This window comes from Ceratotherium simum, chromosome 33 (genome assembly GCF_057802395.1).
Source record: "Ceratotherium simum simum isolate JZ-2026a chromosome 33, ASM5780239v1, whole genome shotgun sequence".
Lineage (NCBI taxonomy): Eukaryota > Metazoa > Chordata > Mammalia > Perissodactyla > Rhinocerotidae > Ceratotherium > Ceratotherium simum.
The window spans coordinates 5,739,533-5,750,608 of NC_141932.1; the positions used below are offsets into that span (position 1 = coordinate 5,739,533).

General features: G+C 42.1%; 1 pseudogene; it reads right to left on the reverse strand.

Moving 5' to 3' along the window:
- Nucleotides 1-5,084: 5,084 nt before the first annotated feature.
- On the reverse strand, nucleotides 5,085-10,075 carry LOC106803274 (killer cell immunoglobulin-like receptor 2DS2 pseudogene; annotated as a pseudogene).
- Nucleotides 10,076-11,076: the final 1,001 nt, after the last annotated feature.

Consider the following 11,076-nt stretch of genomic DNA (forward strand, 5'->3'; position numbering starts at 1 on the left):
AGTATTGTCAGCCATGGGCATCTGCCCCACCTGAGAATGTGAGGCTCTTATTGGACCATCCCTGCAGGACACAACCCTGAGCAGATGCTGAGTTTGAGAGAGTGGACACCATGACACAGAAACAGCTGCAACAGTCTCCCCTTGTCAGCCTGACTCCCAGGATGGCCCTGGGAAACCCTCTCTGGGAGATCAGTGGTGTGAGAGGAGAACCTTCCAACAAGAATGGACAGTCAAGAGTCATCCTAATCATGATGAACACATTATGGACAACGAACTACTGATTAATGGGGATTATCTTATGCCAGGAATAGAATCAACAGGAAAATATGAGAGTAATTTTAAATTAAGTGTGTTTAAATATCTGAAACATAAAGGGATAAATGGAATTTTTGATGCAAGAATATAGATTGTTTTTATAGAATAGGCAACTATTGAAGTGAGCTAGAAATTTTAGAGATGAAAAATCCAGCAGCATTAAGACATTAAAAAAATTCATCCCTCAAGGACAGCACAGCTGAAGGCCAATTATTAAAGTGGAACAGAATAATGAGGGAATTTTCCAGAATGCAGCACAGAGAGACCAGAAATGGAAATTTAAGATACTTGGGGAGTAGAATGAGGAGGACCAACGTCACATCTATTGTAAGTGTCAGAGGAAAGAACGAGAATGATGTCCAGCAACAGCTCAAGAGACAAAGAATTAACTTTTACAGAGATGAGGAAAGACTAAGTGCTGGGAGGCATATATTTAAAATGACATCTATGTCTTGACCTTCACGGTGAATGAAGAAAAGGAAGGGTAAATTAAAAGTGTGTATCTTACACTGAATTGTACACTTTAGAATGGTCTATTTTATATTATGTGAATTTCAACTCAAAACATTTCGAGGAGGACTGGCCTGGGGCCACATAAAAAGTCCTAAAATTACTTCCTAGAGAAAATGCAGATTATCGTCAATAGAATGACAAGCTCTGGGACCAGACTGCCCCACAGCAAAATGAGATGCCAAGAGAGATTGGAGAAATACCTTCCAGGAATTATCTGTTTGTGAATAATTTTATACTGAGCCAAATTATTTTTAAGGGACAAAGGAGAAAGGATCAGAGGGGCAAATCTCCAAACAAGAGGAGACTCTGACTTGAATCTCACACGTTAAACCCGCCACGTGGGGCCGCGTCTCCATGAGAGATAAGAAGAGATTTACAGGATGGATCCTTAACAGTCACGTGGATTTTCCTCTCCTGTTAGTTGAATCCTACACTTTATCTGAAATAACAAAATGTTCCCAAGTAACTTGATAAAGAGAACGAGTGAAAGAAGGCATTTCCAGAGCTGCAAGTTCATAGATATTTTACTCTTTTCACACCCAGTGAAAGGAATACTAAATAATGAAATTCAGTTAGGAGAAAAACGCACCCAAAGTGGAGAAAGTGAGATGCAACAGTGAGGAAAAAAATGGAAAAACTCTGAAAAATTACACAAACACACACTTGCAGACAATCGACACACGAAGAAAGACACACCCACACATGCACACGTACATGTGCTCATAGACACACAGATGTGCACACGCACACACATATTTACATATATGAGAACTCAGAGTTCAAATAAAGTGTAACTAGAACCTTGTCTTCTCTGAGGGAAGAGGATAATGAATACTTGCTTAGAAATAAAAATACATAACACATATTGAAAATGAGAGTAACTACTTAAAATTAGAAATGGAATAACTTCACAAATTCTTGGTGTAATTATGAAACAAAGATTTTTTTGGCTTTATTATGATATAATCGACAAACGAAAATTGTATATATTTAAGTTGTAAAACTTGACACATTGTATCAGAATCTTGTATATATTGTGAAATAATCAGCATAATCAAGGTAAATAACACATCCGTCACCCACATTGTTACCATTTTTTTCGTGTGTGTCGTGAGAACACTTCAGATCTACCCCCTAAGCAAATTTCAAGTACACAATAGAGCACTGTTAACTGTAGTCAAGGGACTGTACCTTAGATCTCCAGAACTCATTCAGCTGCATAAACTGAAAATTTGTACCCCTTGATCAACATCTCCCCATTTCCCCAGCCCCTTGCAATCACCATTAAACTATGTTTTTATGATTTTAACTATTTTGGACTCCAAATGTAGGTGAAATTATGTCGTATTTCTCTTTGTCTTGCTTATTTCACTTAGCATAATGTCCTCCAGGTTCATCCACGTTGTCACAAGTAGCAGAACTTCCTTATTTTTAAAGGATGAGTAATATTCCGTTGCATGTATATAAACCACATCTTCTTTATTCATTCATCCGTTGATGGATATTTAGGTTGCTTCCATATCTTGGCTGTTGTGAAGAATGCTGCAATGAACATAGGAGTGTAGATATCTCTCTGAGATCCTAATTTCACGCATTAGGAAATATACCCAGAAGTAGGATTGCTGGATCATATTGTAGCTCTATTTTTAATTTTTTGGGGAACCTCCATACTGTTTTCCAAAATGGCTGTACCACTTTATACTCCCACCAACAGCACACAAGTGTTCTCTTTTCTCCACATGTTTGCCAACACTTGCTATCTCTTGACTTCTTGATAATAGCCATTCTAACAGGTGTGAGGTGATATCTCGTTGTGGTTTTTCTTTGCATTTCCCTGATGACTAGTGAGATTGATCACCTTTTCATGCACTGATGGGCCATTTGAATGTCTTCTTTTGAGAAATGCCTATTCAAGTTCTTTGCCCATTTTTTTTGTGTGTGAGGAAAATTGGCCCTGAGCTAACATCTGTTGCCAATCTTTCTCTTTTGCTTGAGGAAGATTGTCCCTGAGCCAACATCTGTGACAATCTTCCTCTGTTTTACATGTGGGATGCCACCACAACATGGCTTGATGAGCAGTGTGTAGGTCCACGCCCATGATCCAAACCCATAAACCCCAGGCTGCCTAAGTGTAGACATGAACTTAACCACTACACTACCAGGCCAACCTCCTCTTAGCCCATTTTTTAACTGGGTTATTATTACTACTTTTGTATTCAGTTGTATGAGTTCTTTATATATTTTGAAAATTAATTCCTTAAATGTATGGTTTGCAATATTTTCTCCTATTCTGTAAGTTGCCATTTCACTCTCTTGATTGTTTCCTTTGCTGTGCAGAAAGTTCTTAGTTTGGTGCAATCCTACTCATCTATTTTTCTTTTGTTACCTGTGCTTTTGGTGTCACATCCAAAAAAATATCATTGCTCAAACTGATGTAAGAAGCTTTTCACCTTTGTTTTCTTCCAGTTGTTTTATTGTTTCAGATCTTATATTTAAATCTGTGGAAATTAATAAAAGAAACCTTAACTAAATTGGAGTCAAGGAGGCCTGTGGGGGGAGCTCTCAGTCCTATCACTCGTCCTCAGTTACACCAAACAGGAAGAGACAGAAGCTTGCATCTTCCACAGGAAGTAGAACTACTTCACCACGGAAGGAAGATTTCTCTGTGGCCTCTGGGAAAGGCTTCATCTCAGCCAATGACGCATCATTGCCATCTTGAACTTTTACTTTTCCCTAAAAACTTCATTTAGAACAACCCCTCCCTACTCCTCCTTTTTCTCTATAAAAGTAGCTCCCTTCCTTTGTTTTCTCTATTTGCCCATGGTTTGCCACAGCATGCACATCTTGAATTGCAATTCTTTTGGCTATTCTTGAATAAACTTACTTTAAGGATAAAATAGCAAGTAAATTTGCTTTTTAAGTTGACAAATCTTTAATCCATTTTGAGTTGATTTTTGTGTATGGTGTGAGCTGAGGGTCCAAATTCTTTCCTCTGCATGCGGGTATCTAGATTCCCCAATGCCATTTATAGAAGAGACTATCCTTTCCCAATTGTGTGTTCTTGGAAGCCTGTGGAAAATTAGTTCACCTAAAATAATTCAGGTAATTATTTTGAATAATTTTTAAGGGAAGTCATAGTTCTCCTTTTCTTTATGGTCGGTTAAAGGAGATTTACTTTTTTCCTCTGATCCTGTCATGTTTCCCTTATTCTTCGTGTTTCTTGTAGCTTGTAGTGTCTGTGCACTGGAAGAAGCAGCCACCTCTTCCACTCTTTACGGTCTGGTTCTGTCAGGGGGAGACCACCAATCAGCCCAGTCACAGCTTCTGGGAGCCTCTCACACGTGATCTGTGGATGTACAAGCTCCGCTCCTCTCCCCCCTCCTGGGGGAGGAGTCTCAGGGCTGTGCCTGCACTGAGAGCCCCTTTCCTCTGTTCTTGGCTGCTCCTGGTGTGCCTGCAGCCTAGCGCTCTGAGTGAGGTGGGACACCAGTAAGTCTCTGGGGCAGCGCCCTCAGATGCAGCTTCACCCTCTCTTTTCTCTGAGGGAGAAATCCTGGGAGGAGCTGATCTCTCAGAGGCTTAGGGGATGGGTGACGTGGGAAAAGTGAAACTGCGCTTTTGGACCAAATATCTTTGTTTTGTCAGTGTTTCTGTGGGGGGACAAGGACTGGGTCTTCCTATTCTGCCATCCTGCTGACATCACTGGAATAAAATATTGATAAAGTTTCTAGAATGCATCCCAGGGAGCCCGGAAGTTGAAAAATAGGAAAGGTAGGGAATATACACAAGAAATAGAATGAGAAGGGTAAGCAGACATCTATCACAGTTTCAGGATGAAAGAAGTGAGAATGGTGTTAGGCAAACCCGAAGAGAGAGTGGTTGAAATTTTAACAGAAATGAAGAAAAAACATGGATTTAAAATGCATGAATTTATAAGTGAAAATCATATCGTGGCCCTGGTAAAGGACATTGATAATAAATTTTTAAATAATTCTAAAACTACTAGAGAAATGCAAGTGACCCTCAAATGAATGACAAGCTCATTGGGACTGGACTTCTCAAGAGCAAAAACAGGTGACAGAAAATACTGGAGAAATACTTTCAAGGTATTTACTGTGAGTACAGAATTCTACACGGAGCCTAGTTATTATTAATGGGCAAGATGAACCATCAGCGGTGGAGAAATCCTTAAACACGTAGAGACTGAAGGAACATCTGACATATGGGGACTCGTGTCTCACACATGAAGCACCACGTCAGGCTGCATCTTTATGAGAGATAAGGAGGGCGTTGACGGTCAGATCTCTTAAATACCAGATGTCTTTCACTCTAACAAAGTAAACCTTCTCCTGTGATAGAGAGAATATTAATGCGAATCGGGCATTGTTGAGATATAAGGATGTAGATATTTTTATGTCTACACCCTTTCTGATAGGAATACTGAATGATGCAAATCGGAAAGAAGAATAATGGATCCAAAGTGGAGAAAATGAGATGGTACTGAGAACAAAAGAAATTGACAGTACATAGAAATGTCAGTAAGCATTTGGTATGAATATATGTCTATGCATATTTGCAAGTGCATATAATTCTGTCAATCGTCTGAATGAACAAGGAAATGGGTTCTCCTCTCTAGAGCCTCCAGAAAGGAATTCAGCCACGTCAGCACCTTAATTTTAGCCTGGTGAGACCCATTCACAATTCTGACCTATGGAACTGTGAGATGATAAATTTGGTTTAAGCTGCTAAATTTGTGGTAATTTGTTATGGCAGCAATAGAAAACTAACACAAACAGAAAAATATTTTTAAGAGATCAAGAATTGGTATTTCATATATATATATTTTATTTTGGTGAGGAAGATTATCCCTGAGCTAACATCCGTTGTCAATACTCCTCTTTTTGCCGAGGAAGATTGGCCCTGGGCTAACATTCGTGCCCATCTTCTGCTACTTTGTATGTGGGACGACTGCCAAGGCATGGTTTGTTAAGCAGTGCATAGGTCCGAGCCCAGGATCTGAACCTGCAAACCCTGGGCTGTCGAAGCGGAGTGTGCAAACTGAACCACGACACCACTGGACTGACTCCGGTGTTTTATATTTTTAAATCAACTAAGAAGCCACACAATTATGAATTTTCACTCAACCAATCACATATCCTTGAAGCATAAAAAACATAAATTGCTATGTAATGGGGGATTTGAACAAACATTTATTAGAAAAATATATACTATCTGATAGACTAGGCTGGCAAAAAATTTACGTGAGAGTTGGATCAATTAAATGTTCAATCTGCTGTGCGCACGTGATGAAGTTTTTGGTTGCGTATTTAGTATGCATAATTGTATAGAAACATTTTTGTGACATATATATTACAACAAAGTGGGAATGCTCATTATTTAAATCACATGTTGAAGAGAAAATATTGATTTCTTACTAGACAACAAAGTATCTATGTCTCTCCAAACTGTTATCCTACATACCACGTTTTCTGATTAGAGTACAATTAAATGAGCATCAACAAGAAAACATTAAGAAAAAAACCTAATACTTTCGAAACAAATAAAATCCCCAATACTTATGGTTATAGAATCACACAAAATTGAATTTACAAAATATTAATGAAGAATGATCAACGAAACTGCAACATATCAAAGCTTGTAGGATATAAAGAAAAAGAGCAAGAGAGGAAAAAAGAGAGAACATAAATTACTGATATCAAGAATAAGAGGGGTGTCGCTACCACTCCTACAGACATTAAAAGGATAATAAAGAAATACTATGAACAAGTTTATGCCAAGAAATTTTACAACTTTGATGAGAATGCCAAAGGTGGCTCAGCTGAGAAATACAAGAACTGTTCAGAAATCTCTTTCCTAGTGAGTCTACATCTGAGTATGTCAGGAAACCACCCACCAGACTTCTATCCTTGCACCTTCATGGCTAAGACGCTATGATTTTTCTCCACAGAGACTGTCATATCCTCCCTCCAGGATCATGGCTTCCACTCATTCTCTTTAAATGAATTCCGTTCACACTTGCCAATTTGTTCCTTCTAAAATATCATGCACATAATGCCACTTTTCTGATATACATATTTTAATGGATTCTGATTTGAGACAGAGTAAAATCCAAGCTCCTTGTCATTGCTTACCCACCTGTGCCAAGTTTGACTCCAGTCTACCTCTCTCAACTCCACCTCACCCAGCACAAGTCAGGCTCACGGGTGGTTTGAACTCACGAAGCTGATTCCCACATTGGATTCATGCCATTCAGGGTTCCATCTCGCGGGAATATCCTTAGACTAATCTTCTCAGGACTGGCGTTCTTTGTCATTAGCTCACACCTGAAATGTCACCCTCAGTAGAGTTTTGCCTACCACTTACTCTAAATTACCCACTTAAGCTTTCTCTATCACATGGCTCTATCTCAAAGTGTATGAATTAATGAATTTTAATGAATTTTCATTCATTTACTCCTCATACTTTTTCATTTCCTTTCACACACATCTGAAATATGATCCTCATGAAGACAGAATCTTTTTCCTTGTTAACTGTCGGATATTCAGCTAATAGAATATTAACAGATGGGCAGTACATATTTAAAGCATTCCCTTAAATCCTTCCAATCGTCTATCATCCCCATCCTCACAGATCCTGATGGAGGGAGGATAAGCACGTCTCCTGGGCATGGGGTCAGGGCCCCTGTGACCCCTTTATCCCTATTAGAAAAGGCCTCAGTCCCAGAACATGGGAGCCTAAATGCCCCTTCTGATTCTCATACTGACCACAGACTCAAATGCTGATGGAGAATTTGGGGATCAGAAGGGGAAGCTAACTAACTCAAGGTCACGATCTGGTAGGTGGCAGAGTCGACACTCACACAGGAGCCCTCTGGTTCCCAGAGATTCATAGATTAAATTAAGAGACCTCCTTGCTCACCTTTTGTGGTGTTTGTTTTTTTGGGCGATGGGCAAGTAATTGTAGGAATTCCTAAGAAAAAGGATAGTGAATGATGGGCCAGTGTCCTTCCTCCTCCACTGAAGTAGGACTGTTCCTGATGCAAGGTTGCTCCTCTGTCCACCACTCACTCTGTCATCCCCTAAGGACTTGTTGGGGAAGAGGGAGAATCCCCTTCCACGCTTTCACTTCAAGTTCTCATGACTGGGCCCAAATAATTAAAAGACAGGTTAGCAGGAGAAAATAATACCAAGTTTAGTAACATGTATACATAGAAGAAACCAGGGAAACTGTATACATGTTATTAAACTTGGTATTATTTTATCCTGCTAACCTGTCTTTTAATTATTTGGCCAGCCATAAGAACCCAAGGGAAAGGGCGGAGGAGGATCCTCCCTCTTCCCCACCAGACTGATGGGGCTTTCTGGTCCCTCTTCCTGAACACCTTGAGCAGATGCTTCCTCCCTGATATGTCATACTGGAAAGAGGCTTTAGGATATCCCTGGTAGTGAAAGATAGCTATGATCAGGAGATATTATGTCCTCTTTGGTGGTAAATATCTGTGCTCTTCAACTGGGAAATGACTTGTGAGTCAGATGTGCTTCTGGGAAACAAATAAGGGTGAGGGGGATGCAACCTCCAATCTCCCCAAACTGCATTCAGACTCTCCTCCTCCTGGATGTGCCCTGACCCCTTTCTTCATTCTCCTGGATGCATAGGACCTCAACTTGTGCATCCACTCAGGAGCTGGAGGAGAGTTTGGAGGTTCCCTGACTGCCATCCTCTCTGTATTTCTCATTGCTTCCATTTCTCCAAAATTCTCAAGATTCCTTTATCACCAACAGGGCACCCTCAGCTATAGCTCCATGATTTAGTGTATTGTAAGACATGGGACAAGATGAGGTGCCTCACCAGTGACAGAAAGTTGCAGTGGGTCACTCAGGTCTGACCACGCACAGGGAGAGTGATTGAAAGAACCATAGCCGCTATAGGTCCTGCTGTGGGCTGGGGTCACAGGACCCAGAGGGAAGATGGCCTGAAATGCACTATTGCGGCTCTGCCCTCTAGTGAGCTGTTGTTCATGGGCCTCCTCCTCCCTGGATATATGGTCCTTGTCAAACGAGATCTCGGGCTCACAGAAAAAGTTCAGGTTCTCTCCTGACATCACCACGGGGACAACCTGGCCTGAGAGAGAAGGTTCCTTGTGTATTCCTAGGAGAAAAAGAGTCATTGATCTGAAAGCACAAGTCTTATCACACTGTCCTTGGTCATGACAAAGCGTTCTCTGTTCCCGTTCCTGGGTGTTTGCTCTGTGTGTCTTCTAGCACCTCTCAATCTCACCTTTATCTCTGCAGTGTGGAATGATTGTACGTCTGTGTCTTTCTAGGAACCTGCTTTTCCCTGTTTCTCTGTGGCTTTATGACTGTATCTCCATGTCTAACTTCTCCTAGAAGCCATAAGAGATGAGGAGTTCTTTCGAATAATATAATCAACTAGCCACACTGGGGGCCCTCAGAAAACACGGTATTGGCCTTAGGCTTCCTGACACAGAACAAAGAGATTATGGGGTGAAAAGTGCCAAAATCTCCATAGGATCTTCAAGAAACTCATTATGCAGGGAGTGGCCAATGTGACCCTGCACCCCAAGGTGTGGGGAGTGACCACCAGGTGGTGAGGGTTAGAAGAGACCACTCCTCCGTCTTCTGCAGGACAACATGTTAAACTATGTTGTGATCAATACCTCACAGTGCCAGTCTCTATTCAGATCATTCAGGGCCTGATGCAGGGCTGTCTGGTGTGTCACCGTGTCCTCACAGTAGAGTAAGGGGCTGTGGTGGTAAAGTGGGAACCAACTCACACCCTACTTGGTGCCTGAGCTGGGGACACCCCTCATCCCTGTGCTCAGGAGTCTTTCTTGGTCCATCTTTCTCATTCTCTGTCTCGTCCTCTGTCACTGTCTAATCTGTTTTCTCTTTGGATTACAGTGAAAGTCCTCTGTTTCTTCCCCTTTGTCTTCACTGCCCAACCTGCTCTCTCTCCTGCGTTTGTTAGTATGTCTGCATGCCTGTTTTTTCCCCATGTACTCACATTGTACTCAACACTACATCTCCCCTGAGGCTCCAGGAACAAAGAGAACAGAGGCTGGTCCACCTCTGTATTTACTTCCTGTAATCACAATGAAAGGGTGATTACATCCTCATGGTCACTGGCGGCCGACCACATATGGGGGAGTGACTGAGAGAGCCATAGCACTTGTAGGTCCCACATGGGCAGATGTCATAGGGCCCATGGAGGAATGAGCTCAGGTTTGCCCATCAGGAAGCTCCTCTACAAATTGCTGAGAATGCTGTGTGTCCCCTCCTTGTGAAGGATAAATGTGTCAAACACCAGTTCTCAGTGACAGTGCAGGGTCACAGCGCCTCCTGCATGCACAAGGGAGTCTGGGTGGGCCGAGATGATGGGCTTTGTGAACACACCTGGGGAGAAAGAGACTGTGAGTTTCCATGTGCACCCTCCCCACCCTTCTCCTGATATTTTCAGAGTGATTTCTACCTCCCTCAAGACCAAAGCTTTCTCAGTTCCTTCCTATGCCTTTCTTACCACATTTTCTCTGAGCCTCATTCTCCACCCTCTGTCTCATGACTTTTTTAGCCTGGCTCTCACCGCCTCATCTCCATCTGCTTTTCTGTATCTCTGAGATAAAGACCCCCAACCTCATCTGTGTTGGTTCTAAGCTCTGACCTTTAGATCCACTCCCCACCATCTGAGGTCCACTTGGATCTGGACTCTGGGTAGGGCCATCTGGACACAGGGTGGACATTGGCTGGGCTGGACTTCTACCTGTGACTACGATCTCCAGGGTGTCAATGTGTCCTGACCACACAGAGGGGATGTGGTTGTGAGTTATGGAACATCCATAGATCCCTGCATGTGCTGTGGTCACAAGGCTCATGGTGAATCTGTTGAAAAGACATCTCTGTAGCCCAGGGACTCAGGTCTCATCTATTTGAGTATTTTGAATATGACGAACAGAAGACGGAAATGACACTGAAGAGTCACATTCCCTCCTAGGGGAACCACAGGGCTTAGCCAGGCTCACAGGACAGCTTCTCAAGGCCATGGGGAAGAGAAGGAGGCACAGCCTTAGAGAGCAAAACACGGAGCTTCTCACTCTCCTCACGGCACTCAGGTGGCTTTTTCTCATTTATGTTCTTCCGAGGCTTCTCCCCAAAACTGGAGTCCATGATGGCCAGGGAGGCCTGATGGGGGACCAGGAACACAGCTCATGGC